Genomic DNA, 17,217 nt, shown 5'->3' with positions numbered 1-17,217 from the left:
CACAAAATCACACTCCTATAGTTTTGATAAAAACAAAGAGTGACCTGCTCTGATATTAATTGAAAAATCTTAGTGATTCGTGATTAGATCAAGATTTAATTGTTTCAATTCCCAACCAATTAAAACTCACAATCTAAATCATCAAGCATGTACGAAAGTGATTTAGATTGTTGTTTCAAAAACACTGAATCGACAGAAATGGTTTTTTACGTGGAAAAATAACAATTAAAGCACCTTCAATTGTGATAAAAAAAACTACGGGCGAAACGCTACAAATCAATCCACTACTGAAGAAAGAAAGATTATAAAGATACTAAACAAATTTCCAGAACCGCTTCCAATTTGTCTTCAAATCTTCTATATGTCTTTCACTGCAACCTTCATTTGGAATTGATTAGCTTGATGTTGAATCCACAACATCTATTGTCGAATAAACGACTACACACAGCATCAAACTCCTTTGATTACTCTGTGCTTGAATCTTCGGATTCCACCAAAGAAGAATACTCTCCAAGAAAGATCAAACAAACTCCTTGATGTGTGCTTATAAGAACATGAGTTCAATCTCAATCAAACATCAAGAAAAACCAGAAAAATATCCCCAAAAGAAAACCCTAAAAACCCTTTAAGAAGATCAAGGAAAAGTAACTTTAGAGTTGGAGCAACAAGTGGTTTTATAGAGGCTGAGATCGCGAGGTCCGCTCGAGCGGGGACTCTATATCGCATGTTCCAAACCAGGGTTCACACTCGAGTGGAAGATCCCTCGCTCGAGCGTAAAAACTCATCACTCAGTATTTTTGCAGACACACAAAATACTATGAGAGTGTAAACTCAGCTCGAGCGCCACTTTGCCCGCTCGAGCGAGAAGACAAAAAACTAGAAAATTACAACTTGATTTAAACTTAAGTTTGTCTATGGAATTTAACAACAGGTAGGGTCCTAACAAACAGGATATGGTTTAGCAGATGCTAAACTTTTGAAGTGGCCCTCATTATTTATAGAGCGAGTGCAAATGGAAAGATTATGTCGGGAAAATCGACTGAAGGTGCCGAAAGCACGTTTAGTAGAGATCCAAAAGGAAGAGCCAGATAATGTTGATCGACTATGTGAAAGACTTCGACGTGAGATTTCTCAAATGCGTCGTAGGTCAGCCCACGATATGAAACTTTCTATATTTAAGTCGAATGCCAAGAAAAACGGAACAGCACCAAATGCTGAAGCTATCAAGGCTATCAAGGAGGATCCTGCACTTCTCTTTGACCTTGAGCTCTCAGATTGTTCGGACTTTGAGATTGCTGATTTGAGTGAGGATTAGGCGTCTATCTATCTACTAAATTATATTAGGTTATCCATAATTATGTATTATGTGCGTTAAAATAACTATTTCGAAAATGAGTTTGAGAAAGGTTTGTCTAATATTTGTCTATGTAACTATTAAGTATTGTACTCGTCGCTTATTTTATATATTGTATTATGTTGAATGTTTCCACAAATTATTTTTGTGGGATACTTATGTTTGAACTAGTTACGTCGTTTTGAAGTGTTATAAGTGTTATAGTCATACATTTATTTTGTTTCCCTGTTCGTAGTAGTAATTAGCAAATTAGATACTTTGTATATGCTGTGTGAAGTATTATTTAAATATTTCTTGGCAACAAATATTTAAGGGAACAACAAATATTTAGTTTGGAAAATTCCACGACAGTAGGCTTAGTTTGGGAAACAAATTAGTATAGAGGCTTAGTTTGGGAAAAGCCCCGAGAAAATCTGTCTGAAACTGTGCGAAATGTTCTCTGGGAAGAGTGCGTGTCTCGAGGCCATTATTTTTTTCTTCTTTTTAATTTTTAATTTTTAATTTGTTGTTTTTATTTTTGTCCATCATCGATCTCTTTTAAATTATATTTGAATTGTAAATTTAAATAAACAAAATAATAAGGTAAATTAAGCAAATATTTAATTTATATTTTTTTATATTCTTTTTTACTTTTATATTTTTAAAGTCATAAGCGGTGATCATTGATTTAATGGTAAAATCTTAATCCAATAATCTTTGAGAATATAAGTTTAAGTCTCGAGACAATCATTTTGTGTACTATGTCAAAGGTTAGTTGTGAATTTACTAAATGTTTCACATTGGTGTGAAACCCACATGGAACCCACATGATGTGGGTCCCAGACCCATATAAGACATTAGATAGAACATTTGGTAAAATATTTGGAGTCTAGCATTTTTTTTCCCTCTTTCCTCTCCCAAACACACATTAATGTTAGGTGTGTACCTAATCTTTTATCTCTTTTTTCTATGTTTACTTATTAATATATACTATTAAATTATGTGTGTATTCAATTTTTTCTCTTCTAAAAACACAGTAAGATGTACTATTTAAACATTGTTTTTCTTTTTATTTAAATTTATAATATAACACATTATGCGAGTACCAACTGGTACTGTTTGGCTACTCAAAAAGTTTTTCAGGTTTTGGAATTTTTCAACAAAAGGAATACATTTAGGTAGAAAAAAGAGGAAAAAAAAAATATTAACACATGGTGGATATAAGTGTGTTTATAGTGGGTTATAAATGAAAAATTGTAGAGGTGTAAGTATTATTTATACCCCTCCATGTGTTGATTGTTTTTTCTCTAACTCTTACTTGTATATAGTTCTCCTGTTCAATAATAGTGTGCCAATGTCAGAATTGTGTCATTAATCATTTTACTTTTACTTTCATTTATTTGCAAGACGTATAGTCACACATCTGATTTAGACAACAAAAATGATTGAGAACTTTAACTTTCGAGCTCTAGGAGGAGCTTTAATGGTGAGACGCACCATGTGATATGATGTTTATGCTTGCTTATTTGTGGTTTTCTTTTTATTTTTTTAAGCCACATCATTAGAGTTTAAATCTGAACTCTAGTTTTAGAGCTCTTAATCACTACGTTTTAAACAACTTATGCTGTTTTTTTTAAAAAAATTATGTATAAATTATTTATATAAATATCAAATTGATCTGATAATCGTATATATAATTTTATCACTTTTTTTTTTAAATAATGGATGAGAAACATAATTTTAAAATTAGATAATTTATTTTTAAATATTAAAATAATAAAATTTGGTAGCTAAGATTGTTTATCAATATGATATTTTATATGAATAATTTATATATAGAGATCCAAAAAATGACTGAGTGAATTATAGAATGTGGATTGAAGAGAAATCAATCAAAATAATAATAATAATAATAATAAACAGTTTTTTACCAATTTCAAATATTTCTTTATAAGCGTGATTATAAAGCACGCTTTCTGTTAATAGCAAATATTTTTTTAAAAGCGTGGTTAGACATCACGCTTTCTGTTAAAAATGTGTTTCCAAATCGCGCTATTACTTAAACTTGAAAACACTAATAGTAACAGCGTTTTCTTAATTAAAGTCGTGTTTTCTAAACACGTTCTTGTGATTTTATTTATTTTGTCTGCCTGGGCCAGAAACATGCCGAAAGCGTGTTTTGTAAACACGCTTCAGTTTATTCTGGGAAACTCAGCCAAACTAAGCTTAGTTTGGGAAATTAACTTAGGCCTAGTTTGGAAAGACTAAATAAGTGCACTTTTTGACTTTTTTTGTATTATGTGTAAAAAAAGTAGAGAGGAGATATTGATTGATGTGACCCAAAAAAGATAAAAAGATGAAATAAGTACACTTTTTTCTTTGTAGCCAAACTTGGCCTTAGTACCTAGGCCTAGTTTGGAAAAAGCCTCTCATAAATAAATAAGAAGCAGCCTGAGTGGGCCAAAATTTGAAAATCCAAAGTTTTTTTAGGGCCCAAATTCTGGTATTTTAACCATCCTCAAAAGTTATGCTAAAAAAGGGGATTCTATTTACACCAAAAAAATCATTAAGTACTCTCAAGTATACCTTGTTTAATTATTTAAAATTTTATTTTAATGTCATTACACCCTATTATTTTTTTCCAAATTACCCTCAACGTGAACCCAAATAATAAATAAACTAAAAAAATCAAATTATTTCAAAAGCTTTTCAATACAAAAAATAATTTTCAAATACAGAAAAAAAAAATCAAACTTATAAGCATATAAGTATTATAAATACAGAACAAACCAAACTTTTACATAAACATTATAAAATTTTTCAATACAGAAAAAAAAAACTTTTATATTGTAAATTATCCACAAGAATATTCGTAGAAAAGTAAAAACCAAATTTATAAGCACATAAACATCCAACACTAATAAGAAAAAGTAGTTCTCAAATAATGTGCTATTTAAATGAAAAAAAAAAAAACTCCAAGAATAAGTTATTGTTAATTTAACTACTGGGTTCTTTAATTTTTGTTAAAAAAACGATATAGAAAATAATTGATAGTAAGTACTCTACAAAAATTGTGAAACCCCTTTATATGAATATTTACCTCCTTTTTGATGGGTTGCTTCAAAAAACTGTTTTGATTATTACTTTCATTCATTATTTGATTTTGTTCAAACTTTCTTCTAAGGTTTAGGGTTTCAAAATAATAAAAAACAATGATGTTGATGATAATGGTGAGTTTTGGTAGGGTGGATTGGAGTTTTGGAGGGGGGAGGAGGAGAAAGAAGAAGAAGAAATAATTTGGGAAAGAAGATAAAAAAATTTGAATAGGAATAGCTGATTAGGATATATCATGAGAAAAAAAAATTATTTTAGAATTTAATATATGTTGTCTTATTAGTAAATTCATATTAAGATATAATAAGATATAATAAGAATTAAAATTTATGAATTTAAATTACGCATACTGAGACATATTTTGAATTCAAATATAATCCCCCAAAAACATATTTTGAATTCAAATATAATCCCCCAAAAGGGCCTCAGAGTAATTAGAAATCAAAACCAACCTTAGGCCCAAAATTTCAGCCTGAAAAAGCTCAACCCTTCACATTCAAGGCCCATGTCATTAGCCCATGATGGTATCTACAAGTTTGACATCACTTTATAATAGCAAATCAAGCACTTTTCTAAAGAAAAATTGCAGCAGAAGTTTCTAGTTTTTCTTTTCAGATTATCAATTAAAATAAAATGAAATTTGAATTCTAGTCTGATTACTTAAAGTTTATTTTTAATTTCTTCTAATTTTTAATTATCAGCGTAGAATATACATCAAACAAGCCTAAAATCGTATTGAATTCAAATTTAAATCCTATCAATTATGATAAAATAAAATAAAATTTGCATTCTAGTCTGATTACCTAAAGTTGATGTAACAGGCTATGGTAGCTCTGCTCCCTTTGCGATGACGAGTTATAGACCACATTAGCAAGTCAACTGCCACATCTTTTCTTGACTAAGTCACCACACATATATAGCGATATATAGAAATAGTAATGTTATAAATTCAAAAAAATTATTTAGAAATATCAATAGAAAAATGAGATATAAATTTATTTTTTAAATCACATGGTAAAACAATAATTAGTTAACAATTAAAGAAGACATGAAAAAAGAGAGTCGTTTTAAATAATCTAAAGAATTATTATATTATTAGATTTAAAAAGTAATTCTAATTTTTGGGTTAGAATTACACTATTCATATTAATATGTGATTCAAATTCATTTTATATAGTATGAATCTTATAATATACACTTTCAATCTCTATCACGTGTTATTATTTTTGATACAAATCCGCAACCCAAAGTTTGAATCCCTCAATTTTCGGATATATAAAACAGCAATAAAGAGCATACGAGAATAACGATAATATTGAAATCAATTGACAAATGCATATCGCAATTTGTGTCATGTTCATTGGTGTGTTTTGAAAAGTTAATAAAAAGTTAATTTTTGACATTTTATCAAGTTTTTTGATTTTTTTGGAAGTGGTTTGGAAAGTTGATAAAAAATTGATTTTTTTTATTTTTGATTTAATATTTTTTAAAAGTGTCACATCACACCAAAATGACCAAAATATCCTTAATTTTTAATTTTTGAATTAATTAATTAAAATGTTCCAAAGAATAATTTGATAAATTTGAGTGTTGCTTTTTTGGATGTTCCCAAATGGTGGTTCAGCTTTTTTTTGACACTTCCAACGTTAAGCCAAATGCATAAAAGACGCTGCATTTTTTATAATTTCCCAAAACGGCACATTATAAATAGATGTATAATTATTCGTGCGTTTGCTTCTTGTCACTTACATGACACGGCATATGATATTATTTTGAGGCCTAGGAGTAGTTCAATTTCAATAATTTTATCAAGCATTAGTAATGGCTAAAGATTGTTTTGTAGGGTAAATTATAAATATACTTTTTAAAATTTGTTTAAAATATTAATTATTTTTTATGATTTGAAAAATTACAAATACTTTATTGTTATAATTTTTTATTTAACATAATTAATTAAAAAAAAATAAAACTCATAATTACTCTCTTATACAATAATAAAATTACTTAAATTATTAATTAAAATATATTTCTAACATTATTAAAAATTATTAATTAACTTGATAATTTATTAATAAAAAAAGTGATTGGTTATGAAATTAAAAATCTTAAAGATGAAATGTAATTTTCAGAACTATAAGATGCGATTTGTATTTTAATTAAATTTCAAGAGATATATTTATAATTTATGTTGGAGGTGTATTCTATTGACAATATTTACTAAGAATGGGGCACCTTATAATAAAAGTCAACTTTACTATAAGTAAAGTAATTATAAATATTAAACTTAAAGTAATTATAAATATAAATAAGTATTATATCAAATTGACCACCCTATGGGAGAAACATAAACAACACTATAAATATCAAACTCCGTTTATACGCGTAATTCAAAATCTCGAGCTCGGCTCATTTGAAACTTATTTGAGTTCAGCTCGTTTAATGAGTTAAATTTTTAAACTTGTTTATTAATCAAACCAAGCTTGAGTTATCCTAAACTTGACTTAATAAGGCTTGTGAATATAAAGAAAATAAATTAATATTTATTTTTAATAATATATCAAATAAATTTTTATTAATTAATTATTTTATTTTATTTATATTTGGTATTTATGTAAATTTACATACTTGATTGATGAAATTTATTATTAATATAAGTATTTTTTGTATATTTTGTTCACAATCTTTTATTTGTTTTATCTTAATAAATAAATAATTTTTTTATTGCAAGTTTAATCTCGGCTCATTTATGTAAATGAGTTGACTCAAGCCGAGTTTGAATTTCTCAAATATTTAACGAGTCAAGCTTAAACTCGATTATTTAAAATCGACTTGAGTTCGACTAATTCTGAATAAGTAAGGGTTGGTTTGAGATGTTCTAAAAAAGTACACTTTTTGACTTATTGACTTATATGGGTTAAGTTGATGTGATTTAAATAAGATGATGTGACTTAAATAAGATAGTGACATTTTAACTTTTTATATTATTTAGGTTATGCCAAACTTGACCTACGTCTAAAATCTCAAAAGTTTAGATCTGTTGGGCTCATTTATAACTCTACTTAAGCTTCACACTACAACGTGATGCTACACAATCATTACACTAGCTAAAGGTCCTGGTTCACCAGAACACACTGAAACTCTTTGTTTGACAGGTAAGTTGAGTTTAAGCAGGGATTTAAAAAAAAAAAAAAAAAAAAGATAAAATATGTTAAATAAATTAATAAAATAAAATATCACATCTAAATCATAATTATTTTATATTTTTTCTTAACAAAAAAAAAATAAAAAAGTCCAAATATTCTTCACAAACGAAATTAATTTAGTCAGACTAAATTAATCAAGAAATCAAAGTGTAAAACTAAAATAGCTCTTCCCAAATTAATCCTAATTTTATATTAAAATCTTTCCGAGTGAACTTTGAATTTTTGGAAGGTTTGGACTTTGGTGTTTGAATTTATAAAAAAACATTAAATGTTTGATTATATTAATCTGTCAACATTTTCATTGAGTGTAAAAATGGAATAAATAAAAGTAGGAACAAGTTACATTTTATACGAATTGGTTTAAGCTAATTAATTTGTCTTAAGTGTATTTAGTTTCACTAAAATTTTAACAATTGAATGGCTCATCCATGTCTATTATATAGCGCAAAACAAAAAATAAATCTTTGCGAAACAGTTAATTAACTTGAATCGAACTACCATGAACAATTCAATCTGGTTCTATGATGATTGGGATTTTGATTATTTACTAATCACAATCTTTCAATCTCTATACTCTCACATGGAACCGGACACGATTATGGCCCTGTTTGGTAGAGCTGTGGAAAAGTGCTTATAGCTTATGCCTAAACAGCTTATAGCTTATAACTTTCAGCTTAAGCTGATTTCTAGCTTATTCTTAAAGCATCTCCTGCCCCACTCAAAGAATAAGCTGTTTTCTGACTTCCACAAAGCTATAAGTTATAAGCTATAAGCTAAACCAAACACATCAAAATAGCTTAAATTAAGCTGAAAGCTGAAATAAGCTGAAATTAAGCTGTACCAAACAGGGCCTATGATCAGTTTGATTATTATTAAAGAATCAAATTCAAAACCTATTGATAATAAGTAGATATATCTCACAGATATGTTAGTTAAGTTTAAGGCTCTGTTTGTTTAGGGTTATGGGGAGGGGATTGAGATTGATAGTGAGGTGGGCCTACTACATGTTTGATTTACTAATCCTATTAAATTAGTGTCGTATTCACTATCCAATTGGATTAATATCCATTGAATTAATAATCTCACCCCTACCCCATTACTAATAATCCTACAAATTTGTTGGATTAATTATCCATTGGATTATTAATCCTAAATCAAAATGTTAAAACAAACATAGGATAATTGGGCCCACGGATTAATAATCTTAATCCCATGCTCCAATCCACCCAATCAAACATGGGGTATTTGTTTTGAGAGATGGGGATAGGACTCATAATCCCTTGGTATTAGTAAAGGCCTTGGAAGGGGGATTGGGATGGAGAAAGTAGAGACAGTATTAGAAAAATAATGAGGGAATTAGAAATTTTTTTATTTTTTTTATATTGGAAATTTTTTTAAAAATATTAATGTTTAATTTTTTATATTTTTTATTTGTTTTATTATTTTATATAAAAATAATTTAACAATTCCTACAATAACAACTATCATCAAAATAAACACAATTTTACTTAATCCCCTCACTAGTAATCTCCTCACTAACAATCTCCTCTATTTTATCTCTAAAAATAAACGATGCCTAAATATTTTAGAAAGACGATATAAGACAAATTTAATACTCTCGTATACATATAACTTGAACAACATATGAATGTGACGTAGAAATAAAAGTGGAGACTTTTTGGCTGCGTTTGGTAAGACTTTTTAATCATTATTTGAGAATATAAATTTTATTTTGAGTTTGTGTTGTTTGAAATTATAATTTGAGTGTAAAAAATTTTTGGTTATGATTTTTGAATAGAGTGTTGAATTGAGTTTTGAAAATTTGATTTGACATGTGAAGTAAGAAAATTTGTTTGGTTATGAGTTTTGGAAAGAGTTTTCAAAACTTAATTCAAATTGTTATAACTCATAACAAAACACACTACTTTTACACTATTAAAAATTCTGATCAACACTCATAACCAAACTTTTTTTAAAATTCAATTAAAAAAATTTATTATTAACAGAAAATAACATTAATCAAATTTTTAATTGAAAATACTACAAAAGAAATAATTTTTTTTCAAAATAAATATTCAAAAAATATAAATCATAAATACTTAAATAATTTAAATAATCTAAAAAATTTAATAAGTAAAAAATTAAAATAAAAAGGGGGATGCACCAATAAATCCCAAATTAATAACTTATGCACTGTTTAGTCCTAAAAGTTTTCTTATAGACTGAAAGGTCCCATCACAATGTTAATAACATCAGATACAATGTTAATAACATCAGAGTCATGTTACAAACATTGGATTTCAAACATCTAATGTTCATCAAATTTCAATAATGTTTGAAAATATAGGATGAAAAACATCTAATGTTCATCAGATTTCAATAAATTTTGAAATTATAGAATGAAACATCAGATCATTTACATCATTCACATCATGTTGATGTAAAAATAGGACTAAATGGAGCATAAGAAAACTTTTAGGACTAAATGGTTCAACCTTTCAAAAACTAGGACTTATGGGTAAATTTTCCAAATAAATATTCAAAAATTTTAAATAATTTTAAATTTTAATATTTTAAATTTAAAAACAACTCTACACTCAAATCGTAACTAAACACATAAAACAAAACTTAATTACAAAATTATTTTTAAAACTCATAACCAAATCCATAACTCTAAACTCTATAATACTTTTGCAACTCTACACTCAAATCGTAACCAAATACATAATAAAAAAATTAAAATATTTAAAAATATTTTTATAAAATAGAGTTTGAATTTATTTTTATAAAATATTTTAAAATTTAAAAAATTAAAATCGTAATATTTAAAAATTAAAATATTTAAAAATATTCAAAAAATTAAAAAATTAAAAAAAATCGTAACATATTTAAATATTAAAATATTTAAAATCTTAACGAAATTAAAATATTTTTAAAATATTTAAAAAATTAAAATATTGATTTGAATTGAGTTTTGAAAAGAGTTTTGAATTATGTGTTTGGTTATCAATTTTGAAAAGTAATGATTATATTTTGAATTAAGTTTTAAAAAATGGGTATAGAATTATGATTTGAAAGCTCAAAACAAACAGCACATTCGAATCAATGGGTGAAACTATAATTTGAAAACCTTATCAAATGAGTTTTTTTGTTTTTTTTGGGCCCACTAAAGACTACTCAAGTCTAATAATTTTTTATTTACTTTAAAACTCAATCAAATCCTATACACCATTGGACTAATAAAAAACAAGAAGAAGAAGAAAAAAATTGTTGAACATATTGGACTAAAGTAACCTGTCCACTTTGGGCTCCTGTTTTTTTCGGTAGATGTAATAAGATATATTTTATATTTCCCTAATTTTTAATTGGAAAGTGAAAGCTTCAAAGTTGATATATATGAATTAAGTGGGATTTGTAAAGCATTGAAATATAAACCAAACGAACAACAATATACTCATATATTAAAGATCCCATTGTTAGAAAATTAGTACCAAATTATATGAAATATATAATTTCAAATTATGCAAACGATTTTTGGATAAAATCAAAACTGAAATAAATTCACATAATAACATGATAAAATTTACAGTACATAAATTGATAAAACCTGATCAAATCGAGTGTGTGACACTCTCTCCGTAAGACAGATTCGTCCTCCCACCGGTGTTTAGGATTTAATGGACGTCTATCTCTTAGGATACAACGATCAATGTCTTACACTAGCAGCACTACTATTGCAAACCTAGCGAATTTCGCAGTGCATGTACTCTCTTTATAGAAAAATTAGACTAAGGAAATATGAAGAATAAATGCAAAGTGAAGAAGAAAATGACAATTCTATATTCAAATTGAAGTGAGGGAGATAGAATTTATAAACTTATATGTGACTCTTCAGAAAGGTTGTGACCCTTCAAAAGAACACAACCTTCTATCTCAAGAGACACAACCATTGGAGTAAATTTTAATTCAAATCTTCCAATAATCCCCCACATAAATGAAATTTATGGAAAGGACATGCAACAACATGCAGACAAAGAGAAAGTACATTAAGGAAATACCTTACATTGGGATAGGCTGCTTTCAGCTTTGAACCTTCTCTAGTAAAAGTCTATTAGACTTACTAGCTAATCAGTGGACGTGATGTCTTGAACTGTTCATCCGTTTATGTAAGCTAAGACAATAGAATTCACACAGAATATCACCAAACACAGCTTAGTTCTCACGGTTGTGCATGTTTTGGCCTTGGGCAAGTCCTGGTGTTTCATGAGTACTTTAGAGAATTTAGCCTTTTCAATTCTCATAGAAACGACCCCTTCACACTCATGTAGGTGATCCTTATTTCGAGTCTTTTAAATACTCCTCTTGAAAGATACCTCTTTAGGTTTTTTAAGATATAAGTGATTATTAAAAGCATAGCTTACCCTAAATCCCTTACATACAATACATGTTGCAGATATCACTCTCATCATAAGAATGGATAGGAGATAGACTCCTTTAGTGATTTCTGGCGAGCCACACATAACTTAGTAGTCCCTTTGAACTTAATTCTTGGGATCTCTAGTTATCTAAGTAGGGTTACCATTATGATGACTCTGATGTAATAGGTTTTAATCACATTCCCTTCGATGAATTTTCCCTCATTTGCTCTCTGGTCAAACTTTTTGTTTAGCGACTTCTATTTTTTCGTTTGACCTTCTCAGTTATATATCATTAGTGGATCCATTATATTATCCTTAGACAATATTCACAACTAAAAGCAAATGTCCTACGGTATTAAGTCTTTGATTACATCGAGACTTATCGTTACTCTATGTCACTCCCATTTTCAAATTTAAATAATAAACATAGAGTTGTTCCTTAGGAGTTAATGAAACCATTTTTGTTTCTACTCCAACTTTGTCCTATAGAATTGAGATTCTTTGTGGACCTATTATTGGAACCGTTACTTTGGTAAAATCCTCCAAGCACCCCCACATTTTAGGCATTCCAAGGAAACTTAATTTCTCTTGTTGGTATATAATAAATACACCCCCAGAATTCTAATTTTTATAATTAAAATCATAATCTGATTTAAAAAATCTAGAATTGCAAACTGCATATCCATCACCATAATGAGACTGCCCCATGTCATCTAATTCTTCACAATGTTCCACCACCAGAAGTTCCAAGATAATTATCTGGAGCCACTGCTACTTCAGTTGAAGCAATATTAGGCATGTCCCCATTAGAATAATCCAACAAAAGGGAGCTGAAGCCATTGATATAAGACTTTTCAATTCTATCTTTTTCATCAGCATTCATGAAGAGAAGCTCCTCCTCATTTTTGAAATTCATTAGTGTATTGGACAACTCTACCAAATAATCATTTGGCCTAAAAGTTGAATTCTTTGAGTTGTCACATGGCATTTGATCTTTCTACTTGCAATCCATGTGGACAACATCATATCCTGAAGTATTGGCCTTATCCATATTGCTATCTTTAGGAAGGGCAAATGTATCCTCCGTGTCATGTTCATTCACTCTCAGGTGAACATCAAGAATAGTAAGGGCGGAAACACCCTCACATGTTCTCCAGATTGGCATCGGGGGCAGTGGAGAAGCATACCCCGAGTTGTGTAATGAAGCGCCACAATCTGAAATTGGTGAATTAAATATCTGGCTTCCTCTAAATTCGGAGTACAAATTTTCCCCATTACCAATGCTTTCAAACATGTTAGAGACTGGCACTTTTGGTTGACCTAATTCCTCAAAACCAGAACAACTCATAGCAAGAGGGCCATTCTCTCCAATAGTACAAGGAATTTGTTCAAGCATATTAATGTGCGCCATGCCAAGATCCTCTTCAACTGCTCTAAATTCTGGAAAGAAACAACATGTTATATCAAGATTTGAGTCCTCTAATCCAAAATTATTTGAGATTGGATCTCCAAGAATAGAATTTGCAGAAGCATGTTGATCTCCATTTCCAACAATGGATTCAAAGGCTTTAACACATCACTGGCCAAACAGTGCATCGCTCTTATTAAGTACATCAACCTGCCAAAAAATAAAAACTGAACCAATTACAGCATGCAAAATGTAATGAAGAGCGACAAAGAAGCAGTGGACTCAATCTCCGAGTGGCGTTCCGAAACTCGTAGTTGAACCTCTGTCGAGTCTGAGTGAATACGCGGGCGTCCCATCCTCCATGAACAACCCGAAATTCCTCTCCAACGCCGGCCCTAGCTTCATGTTCTTATTAAACATATACACATTCATCTTCTTTACGTTTCTTATGCTCTGCTTTTATTACATCGGAATCATTGGGTTTTCGATCTGGTAGTGTTGATAGCTTTGGAGCAAGAACATAACAAATTTTCAAAGAAACGTCAACTTGTCTTGGAAATGAGTAAAATGTGTTCCATCAAACTTGTCCAGTTTCACGAACTCTTGATTTATCACCTTAAAATTGTTAGAACAGCAGGTCAAAAGAAAAACATAATCAACCAAAATGTGACTTTGAGGCGTGTTGCAGACACTTTCTTTAAGGTGATAATTGCCCCCACTCAAAAGAGTTTGCTTTATGAGAGAACACAACCTTTAGTTTATTTTTTCAGAATTTGAAAATTCTGAAAACATGTCTTTCAACTTGAAATGGTGCCTTTAGAATTTGAATTCCTATTAGTAACTGCCTGCAACTATAAGTAATAACCACTTAAAGAGTTATAATCCAGTGTATCACCATATGATCTTGATCATATATAAATACTGATATTCTTATGCATACAGGTATCTCTCAATTTAAACCTGCAAATGGTGTAAGCATTTCAAAATTCTAATGAATTCTTTGGTGTCTGAAGATTAAATCAAGAGTCATATTTATTGGTACCAGAAAAACTACAAACAAGAGAACATCCAATTTCAGCAAAAGTTCACCAGTATAGTTAATTGCACTTTTACATCCATGTGCACAATCCTGGCCTTCATGAACAATTTACAAAAACAAATTGTAAACATTTGCTAGAAATTGCAACACTTCTTATGTTCACATAAGTGAAGTTCCTGTGGTGTCCGTGTTATTCGAACCCTTTATACATGATCAGTAATTTGTCTTAAGATTGTTAAAAAAATAGTACCAAATTATATGAAAAATATAATTTAAAATTATGCAAATGATTTTTGGGCAAAACAAAAACTGAAATAAATCCACACAATGTGATAAAACTTATAGTTCATAAATCGATAAAATCTGATCGAGTTGAGTGTGTGACACTCTCTCCTTAAGATAGATTCGTCCTCCCACCGGTGCTCAGGATTTAATGGACATCTATCTCCTAGGATACAACGATCAATGTCTTGTACTAGCAGCACTAATATTGTAAGCCTAGCGAACATCACAGTGCATGTACTCTTTTACAGGAAAATTAGACTCAGGAAATATGAAGAGTAAATGCAAAGTGAAGAAGAAAATGACAATTCTATATTTAAATTGAAGTGAGGGAGATGAAATTTATAGACTTATATGTGACTCTTCAGAAATGTTGTGACCCTTCAAAAGGACACACCCTTTCATTTCAAGAGACACAACCATTGGAGTAAATTTTAATTCAAATTTTCCAACACTCGTACGATCCCTTGCCATGTGCGTCGTCGTCTTTCGGTCCAGCCAATGGGATTGATGTTATTTATTTTTTAAAATTACAATGATTTCTCATAAAATTTTAAAAAATATAAGTTTTACAATTTTAATATAAAGCAAATGCTAATAAATATCTCATGGGCATTGTTTAATATTGAAAGTGTGTCAAAAGTCTCTCAAAAATATGTAAAAATGTAATATATATATATATATATATATTGATTTCAGTAAAAATATATTGAATTTAATAAAAATTGTCTTATATTTTTTAATTTGTTTTCTTTTATTTATGTCCTAAGGACACTTATTAACATGACCCTTAATATATAACAGAGCAATTGTAACAAAATGATATAAACTCAAAATAACTACAAAAATGTAAAAGTACATGATTAAATTGTATAATCTAATGAATGAATTACTTGTACTTTTATAACATTACAATTATTTTAATTTGATACCATTTTTTTTGCAATTTCCCCTAATATAATTACAATTACCTTTCTTAATAAAATTAAATCCATCCAAACTAATAAATATTGTACGACAAAATTAGAATAAACAAAATATATATACATTTCAAATAAAAGAGATGAAAATAATTTATTATTTATATAACTTATTAATTATTGATGAAAAAAATTAAATGGGATGTGAATTAAAAATTTTATAATAGCTTAACGTAATTATGTTAAAATAGTAAATTTTAGGGAAAATTAGTCTAAGGTCTCTCTCCCACTTTTAATAATGGAAGAGATCCACAATATTATTTTATGATGTCTAAAGTCCTTCAATCCCAAGCTCATATATCACAGAGAAATTTAAGAAGAAACGAAAGGGCTTCAAAAACTGAGTTTGGTCCCTCTCTGCTCTCTCTCTCTCTCCTACATCAATCCCAAACCCTAGCTTCTTCCTTCATCCTCGTGAGCTTTCTCAGAGCCATCAAACCTTGTTCTTGCTCAAACGCGTCCAGACTTTTGAGCTTCACAACGAACTCTTCGTCCTCAGAGATCGAATTAGGGTTTAGCGTTTCATCAGCAGCGATCTCTGATAAAATTTTGGCTCAAATTCCAGGTTGAACGGAAGCAGCCGCAGCAGCTGCCACCTATTGTTGGTTCATGGGGAAGATAAAAACAGCTGGTCCATGCATAAGTATATATTTTTCAAATCCGACATTGCAGAGAGAGAGAGAGTTGATCAGAAGCTTGCTGCTATGGTTGCGCGTGGTGTTAAGGTTGGTGTTGGTCGATGCTTCGCAGTGGTGCTGGCTCGGTGCCGAGGGAGAGAGAGTTGTTTGTCCATAGCTTCTAATGGTACAGATGTTTTTGCTGGTGTTGCTGGATATTCTCCTATGTGATGTTGGTACTGAGGATCACCTCTTGTGGCATCCTGATTGCAACACAAACACATATATATCACAAGTGATCAGGATCTTTTAATTTCCTACCGCAAAGCTGATTCAGATGATCTATTATCAGAAAGAAATGGTAAATCACGATCACCCGAACTGAATTTTTTCTGGGTTGAAACTGGAGAAATTCTCTGATTTTTGAACTAAATTTTCTTTGGGTTGGTTCAGAGAAATTCTTTGGTTTCGAGCTGGAACCTGGAATGCTTAATTTCTTTGGAGAGAATTTCTCTAGAAAATGCCAGAGAAATTCCCATAATTTGCTTGACATCAAGAGTGAAGGCAAGCAAAGCAACAAATCACAGAGTTATTTGTGAGAAAATTCAACCCTAGAGAAAATTCAAAACATAGAAAATCAAAAAAATTTCTCTAATTTGAAATTTTTCTGAATCAAATTGAGGGATCTTAGACATTATAAAAATATTAAATATCCTTTATATTATAAAGCCTTGGGAACCTAAAAAAAAAATCCATTAAAATTTATTATAATTTGAAAAAGTTAGTATAATTTATCAAAAATGATTTGGACCACTAAAAAAGG

Source organism: Camellia sinensis, chromosome 4, assembly GCF_055761805.1.
Source record: "Camellia sinensis isolate YWXY chromosome 4, ASM5576180v1, whole genome shotgun sequence".
NCBI lineage: Eukaryota > Viridiplantae > Streptophyta > Magnoliopsida > Ericales > Theaceae > Camellia > Camellia sinensis.
This window is presented reverse-complemented; position numbering follows the sequence as displayed.